Source organism: Chiloscyllium punctatum, chromosome 37 (genome assembly GCF_047496795.1).
Source record: "Chiloscyllium punctatum isolate Juve2018m chromosome 37, sChiPun1.3, whole genome shotgun sequence".
Lineage (NCBI taxonomy): Eukaryota > Metazoa > Chordata > Chondrichthyes > Orectolobiformes > Hemiscylliidae > Chiloscyllium > Chiloscyllium punctatum.
In genome coordinates this window covers 2,469,616-2,488,733 of record NC_092775.1, presented here as the reverse complement: position 1 = coordinate 2,488,733, position 19,118 = coordinate 2,469,616, and the positions used below count along the sequence as shown (strand labels likewise).

The window sequence follows — 19,118 nt, the reverse complement described above, 5'->3', positions numbered from 1 at the left end:
CATAGAGTCTTAAAGTCATACAGCACGGAAACAGATCCAACTCATCAAAACTGACCAGGTTTCCTAAACTGAACTAGTCCCTTTTGCCTGTGTTTATCCCTCTAAACCCTTTCTATTCATGGACCTGTCCAAATGTCTTTTAAGTGTTATAACTGTACCCACCTCTACCACTTTTTCTGGCAACTCATTCCATACATGCATCACCCTCTGTGCCACTGGGGCCTCTTTTAAATCTTTTCCCTCTTACCTTAAGCCTTTGCCCTCTAATTCTGGACTTCCCTATCTTGGGAAAAAGATCATGGCTATTCATCTTATCTAAGCCCCTCATGATTTTATAAACCACTATAAAGTCACCCCTTAGCCTCCAACACTCCAGGAAAAAAAGTTCCAGCCTATCTAACTTATCCCTATAACGCAAATCCCGGCAACAATCTGAGTAATAGTAAATGAAAAAATAAAAGATTAGTTCAAGGAAAGCTGGGCAATTTAGGGGCAGCTGGGAGATCTTTTTTGTGGAGATGGACATTATGACTGGAAAATTACATTAATGTTTTATATCTGTCTTCACTACAGGATAAGAGTTGAGAAGTGTGGTGCTGGAAAAAAACAGCAGGTCACGCAGCATCCGAGGAGCAGGAGACTCGATGTTTTGGGCAAATGCCCTTCATCAGGAATGTGGGGGGACACTGAGAGATCAATAGGAGGGTGGGAGTGGGGCTGTGGGGGAAGGTAACTGGAAAGGTGACAGGTAGAACCACATGGGGGGGTGATTGTGATAGATCGGTGGGGAAGGTGGAGCAGATAGATGGGAAGGAAGATGGACAGATTGGACAGGTCAAGAGGATGGTGCTGAGTTGGAGGGTTGGATCTGAGATGGGGGGGGGGGGGGGAGGGGAGATTTGGAAACTAGTGAAGTCGACGTTGAAGCTATGTGTTTGAAAGGTCCCAAGGTGGAAGATGAGGCATTCTTCCTCCAGTCATTGAGTGACTTGGATTTGGCACTGGAGGAGCCCTAGGACTTGCATGTCCTTGGAGGAATGGGAGGGGGAGTTGAAGTGGTCAACCACAGGGTGATGGGATTGTTGGGTGCGTGTGTTCCAGAGGGTTTCCTGAAACACTCTGTGAGTTGACGTTCTGTCTCCTTGATGTAGAGGAGACCACAATGAAAGCAATGGACACAGTAGATGAGGTGGGTGGATGTTCAGGAAAATCTCTGCCAGCTGTGAAAAGGATAAGACCATTGGACTCAGGAACGTAAGTAGGGACATTCAGCCCAGCAAATCTGTTCTGCCTCTCAACGAGATTATGGCTTTCCGTTAATCCTCAACTCTCCTTTCCGGCCTTTTCATTATAATCCTTGAGTTCTTTACAGGTTAAAAAGCTGCCTTACTGCCTATTGCAGCAGCAAATGAGGAGACATGACTCTATGATTCTTAATATTGGATGGAAAAAAAATAGTTTAAGAAATCAAGTATCAAGTAACAGTGTGACCACTTCAGCACAGGTTTCACCCTCAGTTACTGAAGTGAACAGGACTGATGTTCCAATCCTGATATGGAGGACTGTATGATTAGAAATATTATACACCTGTGTAGACAAATGGGAGAATGATGATTCTGGTAACTACAGACCAATTCAGTCTAATGTTAAAACTTTCAGGCAATAATCCAGGGCATAATTAATGGACATCTCGAAAAGCTTGGGTTAATAAATGAATGCTAGAATGGATTTTTGAACGTATATTGTGTTTGACTAATTTTTAGTAAGTTCTTTGATGAGCTAACTGAATCCTAAACAAGGGAAAACACAATTTTTGGGGCAGGAGACAGCAGGTACTGAGCAGGTTGACCACAGGATATAAAGCACTCACTCTCTCCACCAGTAATTACCTCATGAAGGAGCAGTGCTCTGAAAGCTAATACTTCCAAATAAGCCAGTTGGACTATAACCTGGTGTTGTGTGATTTTTAACTTTGTCCACCCCAGTCCAACACTGGCAGCTCCACATCATCCCTGAACCACTGACATTCAGTAGCAACGGTGTGTACTATCTACAAGATGGACTGCAGAAATTCATCAAGGCTCCCTAGACAGTACCTTTCAAACCCAAACCCACTTCCATCTAGAAGAACAACAGCAGCAGGTATATAGGAATACAAGCCCTTGCACATTCCCTCCAAGCCACTCACCATCCTGACTTCGAAATATATCACCATTCCTTCACTGTTGCTGCATCAGAAACCTGGAATTCTCTCCCTAAGGGCATTGTGGGTCTACCTACAGCATATTGTCTGCAACAGCTTGCCTTCTTTGGGGGCAATAATTTTTTTTAGAAGTAAGCAGTGAATAAACTTATGTCATGTAGCATTTGTGGACATAGAAACACAACTAACATTTCAAGTCCAATAAATATTATTCAAATGAAGATGAAAATTTCCAGACCAAATTCTCCAGCACTTTCTGCAGCGTCTTTTTTAAAATATATGAGCAATAAATACTGGTCCAACCAACGTCAATTCTCTGCAGTGATCCCACTTTTTGCTCTTGGTGTCGTTGACCAAAGGACAGACATAGACCAGGGGATGGGAGCTGCTGGCCCTGAAATGGCGCCCATCTACCTGACAGCTCAGGTAGGGCCTGATACCACCTCCCGCTCCCTCGGGAGTCCTGTCCTGGCCTCGTGTACCCCATACCTTGCAGCAGGCCATAAACCCAAAGGGTATATGCTCAGTTGGTCATTACAGACAAACAGAAATTGTTGTTGTACTATCTTCATCGCAATTCTGCCTTCCCGGTGAAGGTCGGGCTTTTCCGACGAACGATTCGGGTGTTCCCGCTTAGGGTCGGCCATTTCCGGCAGGTGATTCGGCTGTTCCCGGGAGAGGCTCTGGTCCAGACTCGGTCATTTCCGGCAGGTGATTCGGCTGTTCCCGGGAGTGGTTCTGGTCCAGACTCGGTCATTTCCGGCAGGTGATTCGGGTGTTCCCGGGAGAGGCTCTGGTCCAGACTCGGCCATTTCCGGCAGGTGATTCGGGTGTTCCCGGGAGAGGCTCTGGTCCAGACTCGGCCATTTCCGGCAGGTGATTCGGGTGTTCCCGGGAGAGGCTCTGGTCCAGACTCGGCCATTTCCGGCAGGTGATTCGGCTGTTCCCGGGAGTGGTTCTGGTCCAGACTCGGCCATTTCCGGCAGGTGATTCGGGTGTTCCCGGGAGAGGCTCTGGTCCAGACTCGGTCATTTCCGGCAGGTGATTCGGGTGTTCCCGGGAGTGGCTCTGGTCCAGACTCGGTCATTTCCGGCAGGTGATTCGGGTGTTCCCGGGAGAGGCTCTGGTCCAGACTCGGCCATTTCCGGCAGGTGATTCGGCTGTTCCCGGGAGTGGTTCTGGTCCAGACTCGGCCATTTCCGGCAGGTGATTCGGGTGTTCCCGGGAGAGGCTCTGGTCCAGACTCGGTCATTTCCGGCAGGTGATTCGGGTGTTCCCGGGAGTGGCTCTGGTCCAGACTCGGTCATTTCCGGCAGGTGATTCGGGTGTTCCCGGGAGAGGCTCTGGTCCAGACTCGGCCATTTCCGGCAGGTGATTCGGGTGTTCCCGGCGGGATTTTGGTGTAACCTCGGCTGTTTCCGGACGGGTTCGGTCGGGCTCTGTGGAGGCGGGGTGGGAAGGTCTCTGATTGCTCCCCCTGTGTGATGTTTGCCTTGCTGTGTTAACGGGAGTATTGGTGAGGCTGGTGGACGGCGGGACATGTCGGCTCTCCTCGGCTGCACAGGTAAAAGTTGCCTCCTTCCTCAGTCGGTGTCGATTCACGCCCCTTCTCCCTCCTCCCGGCTGTTACTTGGCTGCGGCCTGTAACATGGCCAAAGCCTGGGCCTCGAGTACAGACCCTGCCGCTTCTCAATCCCCCCCCTCCCGTTCAGCAGTGCCATCATTTGAGGGTTAAAGCATCGGGAGAACTGTGTGTAAAGCGGGGAATAAAAGGCAATGAACATGATCCAGTAATTCTTTAATAAACTTCCTTCATGAAAAGCAACGATTGGAGATTTTAAAGCGATTTAAATGTTTTTGGAAGGAGGTAATGCTGGAATTGTTTGTATTTCGGTTATTTAAAACTTTAACTTTAATCAGAGCTGAAATTGAGAGGGAACAGATCGAATGTAAAGCTTGATAGTTGGCCAAAATAAAAGTAGACATCGGGTTGGCTTCAGGGCTGGGGCTAATTTTTCCGCCTTGATGTTGTTTACTGATAATGTATGACAAGATTGAGTAAAGACTGAAACTATGTACCTGGTCAGTATGTATGTTCATTATAATTAAACACGATGTAAATTGTTACTTTTTCGAGAAAAAGATTTCCCTTAAGTTTTGATTTTAAAAATAATACAGATTTAAGTCTGGAGTAATTTATTGTTTTCACGGATACTCTCGTTGGCTCTATGTGTTGTAACTTGGGGATTGAGTGCGTTTGTTGTTTGGTGGATGATCTGTAGCCTTGTTTATGTAAACAGCCATGAGTTTAAGAATTTTCCCTTCATTTGTTACAGTAGTTGATGTCCACTGCTGAGTTCCTATTTCGTGTGTGTATTTTAGTAGTACCTTGGTTCAAAGTAGCATGTATCTCATTCAGAAGGTTGACTTGAGGATTTGCATTTATGTTGTGTGTTAACATTCACCTGACATTTCAAGCATTTTGCAATCCATCTAATGCTTTAAGTGTAGTCAGTGTTGTACTGTAAGAAGTCACCAACATTGCAAGATGATTGTCTAAGGAATAATAATTATTCATCAGGTAATTGGGCATAACTGCTCTTTGAAATAACTCCTTGTATGCCTGACAGATCACATGGGGGCTCAGTTTATAGCATCGACTGAAGGCATTTGACAGTGTAGCACCCCCCCTCAATATTACAGTGGAGTGACAACCACTTTTTGTGCTCAAATCCTGAAGTCAGACTTGAAGCTAGAAATTTCAAACTTTGAGGTGAAAATGCTACCAGTTGCATTACAGCTTACTCATGAAGTGTTGCGTTGTTGCAGGTACCATCATCTCAAGTGAACTATTAAGCTCAGACTGGATGTATGTCAAAATCCTGAAATTTCCTCCAGCACTGTACTGTGGGTGACCATAAGATAAAGGGTTAGGGACAAAAAAAACTGCAGATGCTGGAATCTAAAATAAACAGGCCGGAGGATTGTAGAATGCAACAAACCAGGTAACATCAAGAGGTGGAGAAGTGGATGTTTCAGGTGTAACCCTTCTTCAGGACTGGGGATGGGTGTGGGGGGAGTTGCACATAAAGGGGGTGGTGGGGGCAGGGTGGTGAAGTGGGGACAGGTGAAAACAGGTAGAGAATACGACCTGGTTGGTCAATGGGAGGAATGAATCCAATTGGTGGCAAGGAGCAGTGGAAGAGATGAGGACGGGCTGGGAAGGGAGTTCAGGTATAGGGAGGGAGGTTATTTGAAATTGGAGAAACTCAGTGTTGAGTTCTCCAGCTGGAGGCTGCCCAGGTGGAAGATGAGGTTTTGTTCCTCCAAAGGGAGCTGTGATTTGTTGTGGCATGGAGGAGACCAAGGATGGTCATGTCGGAAAGGGAGTGAGAGGGGAAATTGAAATGGGTGGTGACTCGGTGGTCTGGGGGGTCAGCCCCTGCGGGCCTGGCTGTGATTCTCAGTGAACCATTCCCTAAGTTTACATTTGGTCTCCCCGATGTAGAGAAAACCATATTGGGAGCTCTGGATACAGTAAATAGGTTGGAGGAGAGGGTGGTGAACATCTGTCTCACCTGGAAGGACTGTTTGGGACCCTGGATGGAGGTGAGGTGAACCGGCAGATTTTGCATCTTTTCCAGTTGCAGGGGAAGGTACCTGGGGGTTCGGGGGTGTTGGTGAGGAAAATGGCATGAACCAAGGACTGTCGAAAGGAGCGGTCATTGTGGAAGGCAGAGAGGGGTGGGGAGGGGAAGATGTTCTTGGTGGTGGGGTCTGATTGGAGTTGGCAGAAGTGTTTAAGGATGATGCGTTGGATACGGAGACTGGTGGGGTGATAGGTGAGGACAAGGGGTCCTTTTGTTGTGTTGCGAAGGGGGTGTTTAGAGCACTGCAACAGGGGTAAGATGATATGGGCAGGGGTGAAATGTGGCGTAATATGATTTGCATAGGGGAGCCAAAGTTGTGGGGCAAAAAATCTGGGGAGGGGCAGGCAGTTTGTGGTGGGGAACAAAGCTATACTGGGTGGGCGCAAAGATTCACCAGCCCAACTACCCAGCCAACCTAATGCTTCGGTATGCTCCTGCCTCACTGACCTCCTCTTGCCCTACCTCGACTCCATCCTCTTCCTCCTTAGTACAGACACTTCCCACCTACATCCACGATACCAACCACACCCTCCATCTCTTCAGCAACTTCCAGTTCCCCTGACCCCAACGCTTTATCTTCACTGTGAACGTGCAGTCCTTATACACGTTTGTATCCCACAAGGATGGCCTCCAGGCCCTCCGCTTCTTTCTCTCCATCCAGTCCCCCTCTTCCATCTCGCTGAACTAGTCCTCATCCTCAATACTTTTCCTTTAACTCCTCCCATTTCCTCCAAATCAAGGGTGTGGCCATGGGCATCCGGATGGGCTCCAGGCACACTTGCCTGTTTCTTGGCTATGTCGAACAGTCCCGCTTCAGTACCTACACAGGCACTGTGCCCCACCTCTTCTGCCATTGCATTGATGACTGTATCAGTGCAGCATCCTGGACCCAGGCTGAACTGGAGCAGTTCATCAACTTCATCCACAATTTCCACCCTGCCCTCAAATTCACTTGGTCCATCTCTGACACCTCCCTCCCCTTTCTTGACCTCACCATTTCCATCTCCGGTTTACTACAAACCTACAGACTCACATAACTACCTGGACTACACCACATCCCACCTGGTATACTGCAAGAACTCCATCCTGTTCTCCCAATTCCTCTGCCTTCATCGCATCTGCTTGGACAAGGAGATATTCCGCTCGTTAGTGTCCCAGATGTCTGCCTATTTTGAACAAGGTGCTTTTCCTCCCTCTGTCATCCAGACGCCCTCTGCTGCACCACCTCCATTCCCCATTCCCCTGTTCTAAACCAATCCCCCGCCAATCATTATCACTAAAACTATCAGTCATTTGTTTCTGTTTGAGGACCTTGTGAAACCTTTCTGCTCTTTCATAATTGATCACTTGCCATTGGGGTTGATTAGCTTAGTCGGCTGGGTGGCTGGTTTGCAACGCAGAATAATGCCAATAACATGGGTTCAATTCCTGCACTGACTGAGGTTATCTTGAAGGACTGTCCTTTTCAACCTCTTTCCCTTGCCTCAGGCATGGTGACCCTCAGGTTAAACCACGACCAGTTGTTGCTTTCTAATGAGAGAGCAGCCCTATGGTCTGGGAGGATTATGGTGACTTTATTTTATTTTTAATGTTGCCATTATACCTTTGGCAGCTGTGCCTTTATCCCTCCCTAAACTGTCCTGCCTTTCTGCCCCTTTCTTAGAAAACTTAGAAATCATTTCAAAGCCTTCAAGGTTTTGTCCGATAATACTCCCGCAAAGCATTGTGGGACATTTGATTTGATAAACAGCAAGATATAAATGTGAGTTGTGAACGTTTACTGCCATGTTTGCCTACAGAACAAGATTTAATCTTACTAGCTTAATGAACTGTTAGGGATAAATTAGCCTTGGAGGGGGAGTATAATGTAGGTTTATAAAAATAATACCTAGACCTTGGGTTAAGTTATGAAGAGGGATTACACAAGTTAGGCATGTTTTCTACAAAATGTATATGGTTAAGGAGTGATCTGGTCAAGCCTTCAAGCTTTTAACAGGAAAAGACAGTAGTTAAAGATAAACTGTCTTCACTGCTTGGGGATTCTATAACTAGGGGGCATACTCTGAGAATTAGGGCTAGACACTTCAGGAGAGTTGTTCGTATGCACTTCTACACCCAAAGGTCAGTAGATTTTTAAACTGTCTTCACAAATGCCAGTTGATGCAGGACTAGTTGTTAATTTTAAATCTGAGATAGATGCATATTGTTAAGCAAAAGTATTAAGGGATGTAGGCCAAGGGCAGGTATGTGGAGTTGGGCTGCAGATCAGCCATGATCTTGTTGAATGGTGGAAAATGTTTGAGGGGCTGAATGGCTTCCTGTTCCAATGAAACACTATGATACTGCAGTATATAAAATATACTATATCACCTCAAGTTTTATAAAGTGTTATGTTAAATGAAAATTTCATGCAATGTATATTGAACTATGAAACCATAATAGTGAAATCACAGATTTTGGGTTGCTCAGAATTAGAGAACTTGAGTTGTATATTATTGGATCCAATGTTGAGATTGAAGAGATTAATAATTTTTAAAGTTAACTCTCGTGATGTGACATTGCTGTATACCATTTTGAGTGCCTTGCCAGGCCACTTTAAGAGCAGTTAAGAGTCATAGAGATGTACAGCACAGAAACAGACCCTTTGGTCCAACCTGTCCATGCCGACCAGATATCCCATCCCAATCTAGTCCCACCTGCCAGCACCCGGCCCAGATCCCTCCAAACCCTTCCTATTCATATATCCATCCAAAGGCCTCTTAAATGTTGCAATTGTACCAGCCTCCACCACATCCTCTGGCAGCTCATTCCATACATGTACCACACTCTGCGTGAAAACTTTGCCTCTCAGATATCTTTTATATCTTTTCCCCTCTCACCCTAAACCTATGCCCTCTAGTTCTGGACTCCCTCATCCCAGAGAAAATACTTTGTCTACTTATCCTATCCATGCCCCTCATAATTTTATAAACTCTATAACATCACCCCTCAGCCTCTGACACTCCAGGGAAAACAGCCCCAGCCTGTTCAGCCTCTTCCTATAGCTCAAACCCTTCAATCCTGGCAACATCCTTGTAAATCTTTTCTGAACCCTTTCAAGTTTCACAACATCAGAAAGGTGACCAGAATTGCATGCAATATTTCAACAGTGACCTCACCAATGTCCTGTACAGCCACAACATGACCTCCCAACTCCTGGACTCAATACTCTGACCAATAAAGGAAAGCATACCAAATGCCTTCTTCACTATCCTATCCACCTGCCACTCCACTTTCAAGGAGCTATGAAGCTGCACTCCAAGGTCTCTTTGTTCAGCAACACTCCCTAGGACCTTACCATTAAGTGTATAAATCCTGCTAAGTTTTGCTTTCCCAAAATGCAGCACCTCGCATTTATCTGAATTAAACTCCATCTGCCCATTAAACTTCTCAGCCCATTGGCCCATCTGGTCCAGATCATGTTGTAATCTTAGATAACCCTCTTCGCTGTCCATTAACCTCCAATTTTGGTGTCATCTGCAAAGTTACTAACTGTACCTCTTCTGCTCGTATCCAAATCATTTATGCAAATGACAAAACGTAGAGGGCCCAGCACCGATCCTTGTGGCACTCCACTGGTCACAGACCTCCAGTCTGAAAAACAACCCTCCACCATCACCCTCAGTCTTCAACCTTTGAGCCAGTTCTGTCCAAATGGCTAGTTCTCCCTTTATTCCATGAGATCTAACCTTGCTAATCAGTCTCCCATGGGGAACCTTGTCGAACACCATACCGAAGTCCATATAGATCACATCTACTGCTCTGTTCTCATCAATCTTCTTTGTTACTTCTTCAAAAAATTCAATCAAGTTTGTGAGACATGATTTCCCACGCACAAAGCCATGTTGACTATCCCGAATCAGTCCTTGCCTTTCCAAATACATGTACATCCTGTCCCTCGGGATTCCCTCCAACAACTTGCCCACCACCGAGGTCAGGCTCACTAGTCTATAGTTCCCTGGCTTGTCTTTACCGCCCTTCTTAAACAGTGCTACCACGTTTGCCAACCTCCAGTCTTCCGGCACCTCACCTGTGACTATCGATTATACAAATATCTCAGCAAGAGGCCCAGCAATCACTTGTCTAGTTTCCCACAGAGTTCTCGGGTACACCTGATCAGGTCCTGGGGATTTATCCACCTTTAACCATTTAAAGACATCCAGCACTTCCTCCTCTGTAATCTGGATATTTTGCATTGCTGTAGAGGTAACCCAAAGTTAGGCTCAAACCAGGTAAGATCAGCAGATTTCCTTTTGTAAAGGACCTCAATGAGCCAGTTGGGTTTATGTCAACAATCCAACAGTTTGATCACTTCTACTGATTCCGAATGTTTATTTCCAGAATTGATGACGTGAGTTCAAATTCTCAATCTTGTACCCTCTACTTTAATAAACTAGGCCTATGATCATCCTGTCTCATTAACACCAAGTTGCTTTTTCAGGTGATATCTTTAAAATCTATCATATACAAAATTGATTGAATAGTTAGTCTTTTCTTCCCCTGTAGTTTATTGGATCAAGTATGCTGAATATGTCTGACTTGCTGCAGAAATCACTGACTTGAACATCTAATTGATTTTGTGATTTCATGGGAGTTTCTTTCCCTTAATCTTGCCATAATAGTATAGTTGATGGCAGGAATTTACCCATGCTGTTTCTGCATAGGATTGTGTAAGCTGTACTACTGGATTAAAAGCAGTTTTAGGTATCTTGGATTTAGACGATTTTCCCCCCCTTTTCCTTTATTATACACAAGCAAAAGCCCGTTTCCATACATCCAGTCCCACCAGAATAAAGGTGGGACCCCTTTAAGTCATTGAACCTAAAAACAAAGGGAGGAAGACCTCTCATCAAAGATGATTCAGGAATCAAACAGCCAAATAAAACAATTGCAAATTTAATCATAGCTTTTATCCATTGCCTAATGGTATCTCCAGATTGACTAATTGTTACTGCAGACTTCTAATGACCTAATATCTCCTCAAACCACAAATCTGCCTCCCAAGAATCAGTCTGGTGAACCTTCACTGCATTTCATCTATGACAAGTATAGCTTTCTTCAGTTATGGTGACCAAATTCCAGTATTCCAGGTATGGTCTTACCAAAGCCCTGTATCGCTGCAGTAAGAACTCTTTGTCTTTGTACTCAAATCCTCTTGCAAGAAGACTAACTTAGTATTTGCTTTCTAACTGCTTGCTGCACCTGCATGCTTGCTTTCAGTGACTGGTGTACAAGGGCATTTGGGTATGTCAATGTTTCCCCAATCCATCACCAAGTAAATAATGCTCTGCCATTCTCTCTTACCTACCAAAGTGGGTAACTTCCCAGTTATAAGACCATAAGACCATAAGACATAGGAGTGGAAGTAAGGCCATTCGGCCCATCGAGTCCACTCCGCCAGTCAATCATGGCTGATGCGCATTTCAGCTCCACTTGCCAGCATTCTCCCCGTAGCCCTTAATTCCTCTAGACAACAAGAACCTATCAATCTCGGCCTTGAAGACATTTAGCGTCCCGGCTTCCACTGCACTCCTTGGCAATGAATTCCACAGGCCCACCACTCTCTGGCTGAAGAAATGTCTCCGCATTTCTGTTCTGAATTTACCCCCTCTAATTCTAAGGCTGTATCCACGGGTCCTAGTCTCCTCACCTAACGGAAACAATTTTCTAGCATCCACCTTTTCAAAGCCATGTATTATTTTGTACGTCTCTATTAGATCTCCCCTTAATCTTCTAAACTCCAACGAATACAATCCCAGTATCCTCAGCCGTTCCTCATATGCTAGACCTGTCATTCCAGGGATCATCCGTGTGAATCTCCGCTGGACACGTTCCAGTGCCAGTATGTCCTTCCTGAGGTGTGGGGACCAAAACTGGACACAGTACTCCAAATGGGGCTTAACCAGAGCTTTATAAAGTCTTAGTAGTACATCTCTGCTTTTATATTCCAACCCTCTTGAGATAAGAGACAACATTGCATTCGCTTTCTTAATCACAGACTCAACCTGCATGTTTACCTTTAGAGAATCCTCGACTAGCACTCCCAGATCCCTCTGTACTTTGGCTTTATTAATTTTCTCACCATTTAGAAAGTAGTCCATGCTTTTATTCTTTTTTTTTAATCCACAGTTAATCCATAGTATAGTGCATCGGTCATTATTTGCCAATTCATCCAATTTATCTAAGTCACTATGAAGCCTCTTTACTTTCTCCTCACTACCCTCAATCCTACCTGGTTTTGTATCATGAGCAAACTCGGAAAAATTATGTTTGCTTCCCTCATCCAAATAACTACAACCAAAGTTTGGGCGGCACGGTAACCCGGTGGTTAGCACGACTGCCTCACAGCGCCAGGGACCCGGGTTCGATTCCAGCCTCGGGCGACTATCTGTGTGGAGTTTGGGCATTCAACGTGTGTCTTTCCTCCAGCTGCTCCAGTTTCCTCCTACAGTCCAAAGATGTACAGGTTAGGGTGAATTGGCCATGCTAAAGTGCCCATAGTATTCGGGGATGTGTAGCTAGATGCATTAGTCAGCATAAATGTAGGGGAATGGTCTGAGTGGACTTTCTAGGCCAAAGGGCCTGTTTCTACACTTTAGGGATTCTATGATTCAAATACCTATCCCTGCAGTTCCCCACTGTAATTTGCCTTCCACTCTACAAAAGACCCATTTATTCCAACAGTTTTCTGTCTGCTAACAAATTTTCAATCCATGCCAGAATATTATCCCAATGTATATTTTTAATGGGACTTTTTCAGAAGCTTTCTGAAAGTCCAAATTCACCATATCCAATAGTTCTTTCTTTTCTCTCTGCTACACGTCGGGCATCCGTTATCCAAATCCAAAGACCAAGCAGACCTAAAAGACAAAGGACTTTTCAAAAGTGGGCCTGAATGGACCCACACAGATCCGTAGACATGCTGAGTTAGGGTCTTTTGGAAAGAAACTTTCATTGGACCGAACTGACCTAAAAGAAAAGGGTTTATTCAAAGGCTCAAACTCAGCGTGTCGTCAGGTCTGTTTGAGAAAATACTTTACTTTTGGGTTCATTCAGGCCTAGCAAAGTTGTTTTTTTTTCAAAACGCCCAAACAAACCCAATGGCCCTAAGTGGTAAGTGTAGCAATAAATAAAGCCAAAAAATAATAAGGTTAGAGATGATGGAAAACAAAGTTTGCTGGAAACCTGATGGTATCTGTAAAGGTAACATGAACCTGTTCCTCACAGACTAGGGTATAATCAAGCTTGAGTTAAGTGAATATTTTGCTTTTGGTTGCGAGATTATTAATAAAAGATCTTGACACATAAGTGTATCTGAATGTCAAAAATACTCTTCGTCTAAGGAACAATTGTGTTCCAACATGGGGTAAACCCCTCCTGCTTAATTTAAAACAGAAACACAGAAACGATTTATACTGTGCAGTAATCTGGGAAAATTCAAGAGGCCAAGAACTATTTAAATTAAAAATTAACAACATTATTTCTGAAGGTATAACAGAATAATTAGCTAACAGTTATTTACAGCTCCTTCCTCTAACCTATCTTTCACCTTTCTCTTCTTCCATACTAGTCCGTTAAAACCCCCCAATTTAAGATTTACCAAAACATCAAGTTTTCAAAACCAGCCAGATGTCGAATCTTCTCTTCCTTGGTCTTCTTTTCTTCTTCGGAATTTCTGTTCCACAGATCACTAATCGATAAAGAGAGCTGTTCTCCGGGCAGTCTGCAGATGCTGGTGGCTTGGCAGTTCTCCTTCAATTATTCAGGTTTTCCCAGTCTTATATCCCCAAAGCATCGGATTGTGTCATTGACTTTTAAGATTGTCAATATACTCAATTCAAACTTGATTGGAGTTTGGTATTTTTGGGCTATAATTTAAACTGATTGGTCGAATTTGAGTTTGTTTTTGTCATCTCCAGGCAACCCAGCTAATCCAGCTTTCGACCAAGTGTTAGATTGTTACCTTATTCAGAACACTTGGTGCTGTGTCAGGTCGTTCTGCTAGTGTTTAACTCTCTTAAAGGTACAGTTCACCCACATCTTCATAACAATTAGTCCTGGGGTTTTTAGATAAAGGGCTGCCAATCTGTAGTTACATCCTCAAATAAAGGTTGTGAAACATAATTTTCCCCTCATAAATTCATGCTGACTTCCTCTAATCCCACCCATATTTTCTCAGTATCCTGTTATCATATCCTGCCTAAGAACTTGAGGATTATCCCTACTATTGATGTTGAGCCAACCAGTCTGTGAGCCCATTCTTTTCTCTCTCCCTCCATTTTCAAATAGTGAGATTATACTGAGCACTAACTCCACCTTGCAAATTGCCAGACCTTTCGCTTCCATTAATTTCTCCAGTACATTTTTTTACTAATACTAGTTTCCTTTAATTCTTCCTTCTCAGTAGACTTGATTTGTTGATATTTTTAGGAAGTTGTTCATGTCTTTCTCTTGTGAAGACAGCATTAAAGTAGTTCTTTAATTACATGGTCATTTCAATGTTTTCTGTAACTAATCCTCCCTTTTTCAGTCTTAATGGGAGCTACATTTGCCTTTCTTTCTCTTTACATACTGATGAGCTTTTACAGTCTCCTTTTGCAGCATTGTTATTTTCCCCTCTTAATCTCTTGGCCCTCCTTTGCTGAATTCTAAACTATTCCTAATCCTCAGGTTTGGAACTGTTTCTAGCAACTTTATATGAGTCCTCTTTGAATCTAATGCATTCCTTAATTTCTTTTGTTTGCTGTGGTTGGACCACTTTTCTTCTCGTGTTTTTATGTTAGAAAGGAATGTACAAGTGTTGCAATGCATTTGTTCCTTAAATATTACCTATGATCTATTCATTGTCATGACACTTAATGAAGTTACCCAATCTTTCATAGCCAACTTCCCCCTGATACCTTCACTGTTTGCTTCATTAAGCTTTCGGACCCTATTTGTGTATTGGATACTTCACTTTATATCTCAGTGAAGAATTCTGTCATGTTCAAATGATTACTGTTCCCTAAAGTATCCTGAGCAAGATTATTAATTAACCCCTTCACATTGCATCATACATTAGTCTGCTATTTGCCTGTTCTTGTCTACATTCCAGGAATCTAGCCACCACTGTACTTGTGTTAATGTGGTTTGCCTAGTCTATATGTAAAGTAAAGTCAGCAATAATTACTGTAGTACTCTTGTTACATCTTGCTCTAATTTCTTGTTTAGAAGTCTCTAGACAAGTTTAACTAATGTTTTCCATCCTTGTTCCTTCTGAGCTCCACCTGGACTGATTCTACATGTAGATTTTAAGCCAATATCCTATCCCACTATTGTACTAATTTAATCTTTCACTAACAATGCTGCCCCCACATCCTTTCTCTTTTTGATTGTCTTTCCTAAATATTGAATACCTTTGGATATTTAGATCCCAGCTTTAGCCACCTTGCAGCCATGACTCTGTAACCACAATCCTATCCTATATGTTTGCACTACTTGCATTCAGAATTTGTCTAATTCATGTGCGGTTTATATTTGTCTTTTTAACATTTTATACATTTTTTTGTACTGCTGCCCTATTTGCTGTTGGCCCTTGTTTCATTTGCAATCCACTTGTACTTGCTGTTTTTCTATCTTTTATTTTTATATTTTTTGCTTTCTTCTGTGACTCAAGATCCCATCTCCCTGTCACTATAATCTAAACCCTCTCCCACTATTAGATACTATGAAGACATCGATCCCAGATCAGATGACATCCAGCTTATACAGGTGCCATTTTCCTCTGAATCATTCCCAATGCCTCGGGACTCTAAATTGCTGTCTCCATAAACCATAGAAATTTACAGTACAGAAAGAGACCATTCAGACCGCCATGTCTGCACTGGCTGAATAAACTAGCTGCCCATTATAATCCCACTTTCTGATACCTGATCTGTGGCATTCCACATTATAGCACTTCATGTGTAAACCCAGGTTCCTTTTAATTGTGTAGAAGGTTTCTGTCCTAACTACTGAACTGGGTGGTGAGTTGCAGATAGCTATCACCTTCTGGGTGAGTTTTTTTTCCTCAAACTCCCTCTAATCCCTTACCAATCACCTTAAATCAGTACACTCTGGTAAATGTTTTTAGGGAAAACAGGTCTTCCCTGCCCACTCTTTCTAAGCCAGTCAACTACTTGTTGATGGTCGAAGCCCCATTCGTAAGCAGCAACAACACCTTCCCTAACCCCCCCACCCCAAAAAAAACCCAACAGCCATGTAATGAGATCTTAAATGAGTGGCAGTCAGGTAATTTGCTTTTAAAATGCCCAACAATTAGAGAAGGCAATAAATGCTGGCATAATCAACAATGTCTTTATCCTGTGAATTAAGTTTTAAAAATCCTTCAACAATCTTTGCATTTTAACCTAGTCCTTTTCCACATTTCAGTCCATAATCAAACATACAGAAAAATAAAAATGTACAGTCATCCTCTTTACAAAACACAACAAATCAACGAAGATCTTATTGGAACAGCAAAGCCATCTCAAGGGACTGAATGGCCTACTCTCTCTCCTAATTGGTGTTATGTAATTTAGCAAGAAGATTAAAACAGCAGCGTATTGTCTAAATGGTGAGAGATTGCGGAGCTGTGGGATAAGGGTGTCTTTGTTCAGGGATTTCAAAAAGGCAGGTACAGTAAATAATTTGGCAAACTAATAGCATGTTTGTGTTTATTACAAGGGGAATTGAATGTACAAATAGGAAGATTATGCTTCATTTATACAGGACACTAGCAAGATCACATCTGGTGTAGTGTGTACAGTACTGATCTCGTTACTTAGGGAAGGATGAAAATGTGATGGAAACTGATCAGAGAAGGTTGACTAGACAGAACTGGAAAAGGCAGGTTGTCTTGTAAAGAAAGATTGGACAGGATTGGCTAGTAACGCTGCAGTTCAAATGAGTAAGAGCTGACTTGATTGGAGTATACAAAATCCTGAGTGAGCTCTTGTGGTGCAGCGAGCATGTCCCTACCTCTGAACCAGGAAGCTGGGGTCCAGCCCCACCTGTTCCAGATGTATGTAATAACATCTCTGAACCGGTTGGTTAGAAAATATCTACAAAATCTGAAGGGGCTTGACCGGATGTGTGTGGAGAAATGGAAGAATCTGGAAATATGAGTCACTGTTTAAAATTAAGCGATAGTGCAGTTGAGAAGGTAAGAAGAATTTTTTTTCTCTTGAGTCAGGAATCTTTCTCAATAAGTAGTTAAAGCAGCATGTTTGAATATTTTTATGATAGAAATGGATAGATTATTGTAAGTAAATGGATGAAATGGTAAGTGGTAATGTGATGTTGAAGCTTACAATCTGTGATGTTATTTAATGTCAGCACAGACTAAAGAAGCTACTCCCAATGTTCCCTCAAAGCTGTGCAAGCATGCAGCCACTTCAAACTTCCATGCACAGTGATCGCCATGACACGCTAATGCGGCAGTGACTTCTGGTCTGGAATCACTGCCAGGCATAGACCTTGTAGGCCTGCAAACAGAAAGAAATTAAAGGGAATCCTACCTGCTCCTAATTTGCATGTCAGTATGTATGCTTTTGTAACTTTATATTTTAAACCTTGTAATCAGGGTCTCTCTCTCCCACAGTACCAAAATTACCTTAACCAAAGTCAAAAATGGTTCCAATCATATTTTTTCCCTTATTAATTACTCTGCAACTGTTGCCCAACTTAATGGGTTTGCATTCAGTTATTCCACTCTTAGCTATTCCTTTAGAGCCAGAGAATCTCCAACAATGACTTTCAGTTCCAAGTTTGCATGATCACCTGTCAGAAATTCATAAAGGTTCAGTGTTGACCCATTCCTCATCGGAATGCAGTCCCTTGTGGGATGATTGTTGTGTTAGAAATAGCAGTATTACATTTGTAGAATTGCTAAACTGCTGACACTGTTTAAAATAGCTTTCTGACTGTAAAACGTTTTAGCAAGGTCCGTTTCTTGCAGCCCTGAAAAGGTGGTAGGGGAACCGCAGCAAACCTAATACAACAATGGTGATGGGTTGGCTGTTGGACCTAGTGACAATAAAGGATCAGTGATATTGGTCTAATAATTGGTCTCATTCATACCTAACGAATCTAATTTTCTGATCTCCTCCTTCTCACTGGTAAAAGTAGTTGGGCTGCATGCTGTTTTTAAATCAACTTGAATCTCTAAAAAGTATTTAACAAACAAATTGCTCATTGCTCAGAAATCTCTCATTGCTTCCCAGAAATGTAATCGGATAACAGTGAATGTTAAAACAGCAAAGGAGACATTGCATTGACGAGCTTACAGTGGAGCTTACAATCACAGAAAAGCCCTTATTTCCAGGGGGTTGGCATATAAGGGTAAAGAAGTCTTGCTGCAACTGTATGAGGTGCTGGTGAGACCACATCTGAAGCTCTGTGAGCAGTGTTTTTAAGGAAAGATATTATTTCATTGGAAGCAGTTCAGGAAAAATTTCCTAGGATAGTCCCTGGTGTGGAGGGATTGTCTTATGAGCAAAGGCTAAATAGACTTGGACTCTACTTACCGGACTTGCAGTGAATGTGAGGTGATCTTACTGACACTGGTCTTGGAGGGGTCTGGAGAAGGTTTATAAGAATGGTTCTGGGGATGAAAGCCTTGTCATATTACTGTGGATTTGTACTCCGATCTTGTGATAAGGGAGACCTGATTGATACTTGCAAAATGCTGAGAGGCCTAGATAGACTGAACACGGAGAAGGTGTTTCCACTACTCGAGACTTGGAGCCAAGGACACAACCTCAGAGTGAAGAGATGATCCTTTAGAATGGAGATGTGGGGGTGTTTCATCAGCAGAGGGTGGTTAATCCATGACAGTCATTACCACAGAGGGCTGTGGAGGTTATTTAAGGCAGAGATAAATAGGTTCTTGATTAGTAAGGGGATCAGAGGTCATGTGGGGAAGGCCGGAGAACGGGTTTGAGAAGCATTTTAGCCATAATCAAATGGTGGAGCAGACTCAGTGGGCCAAATGGTCTAATTGTGCTCCTGTATCTTGTTGTATTATGAAGCACAAGATTCTTAAAGGGCTTGACAGGGCAAATGCTGAGACAATGTTTCCCCTCATGGAAGACTCTGTGTCCTCCACACAGAGGACACAGTCTCACAACAATGGGGTGCAAACTTTAATATTGAAATCTATGTCAGACTCCTATTTTTAGACTTTAGTTCTGCCTTCAACACCATAG

At 43.2% G+C, this 19,118-nt stretch overlaps 1 protein-coding gene across 11 annotated transcripts in view; it reads left to right on the top strand.

The window, feature by feature from the left end:
* The first annotated feature begins 3,626 nt into the window (after nt 1–3,626).
* The window catches only part of ralgapb (Ral GTPase activating protein non-catalytic subunit beta), a 132,587-nt gene continuing 117,095 nt past the window's right edge, over nt 3,627–19,118 (top strand). For 10 of the 11 annotated variants that reach the window (XR_011954539.1, XM_072556120.1, XM_072556119.1 and 7 more), the window contains exon 1: nt 3,627–3,767. The gene's annotated coding sequence lies outside the window, so the exon portion shown is untranslated. The remainder of the gene's footprint in view (nt 3,768–19,118) is intronic. The other variant, XM_072556113.1, reaches the window with a different exon arrangement.